The 474-nt window shown below is 67.9% G+C and overlaps 1 protein-coding gene across 2 annotated transcripts in view; it reads left to right on the top strand.

Annotated features, from left to right (window-relative positions):
- The first annotated feature begins 250 nt into the window (after nucleotides 1-250).
- Nucleotides 251-474, top strand: part of SOCS5 (suppressor of cytokine signaling 5) — a 75,956-nt gene continuing 75,732 nt past the window's right edge. For both annotated transcript variants that reach the window (XM_019655881.1, XM_019655880.1), the window contains exon 1: nucleotides 251-434. The gene's annotated coding sequence lies outside the window, so the exon portion shown is untranslated. The remainder of the gene's footprint in view (nucleotides 435-474) is intronic.

Below are 474 nucleotides of genomic sequence, written 5' to 3'. Positions count from 1 at the left end.
CCTTTTCCCTCACGGAGTTGAAACCGGAGACAAAGCGCTTTTTCTTCTTCCACCACGGGTTGACCTCCCGCCCCAAAGCCCACCGATGACCCTTCTCCGACCACATGACCCGCCTCAGCCCCACTGACTCGCCGCCACCGACCTCTCCCCTGGAGCCGCTGCCCACTTTACCCCGCCCCTCTAGCCCACGTGACGGCCACTCTGCCACCTGACTGGCTCCGCCCTTTCCCTCAGACCGGACCCGGCCGCCGTCGCAGCTGCCAGACTCCAAAATGGCAGCCGCGCACAGCGCGCACCCGAGCGGCCGGACCTCCCTGACTCCAGGGCCGCCCCCCTCTCGCTCCCTGCCTCCCTCCTTCGGCCTTCACCTACATGCCTTCGGATTGGCCTCCAGGAATCCCGCCCCTCCAGAGCCCCGCCTGCTATTGGTCACGGTAGGCTGCCCTTCAGAGAGGCGTGCCCCCGCCGCCCCCC

The sequence above is a fragment of the Hipposideros armiger genome, unplaced genomic scaffold (assembly GCF_001890085.2).
Source record: "Hipposideros armiger isolate ML-2016 unplaced genomic scaffold, ASM189008v1 scaffold_248, whole genome shotgun sequence".
In the NCBI taxonomy this organism is placed as follows: Eukaryota; Metazoa; Chordata; class Mammalia; order Chiroptera; family Hipposideridae; genus Hipposideros; species Hipposideros armiger.
The sequence above is the reverse complement of the archived record's forward strand: the minus strand, read 5'-3'. Positions and strand labels throughout refer to the sequence as shown.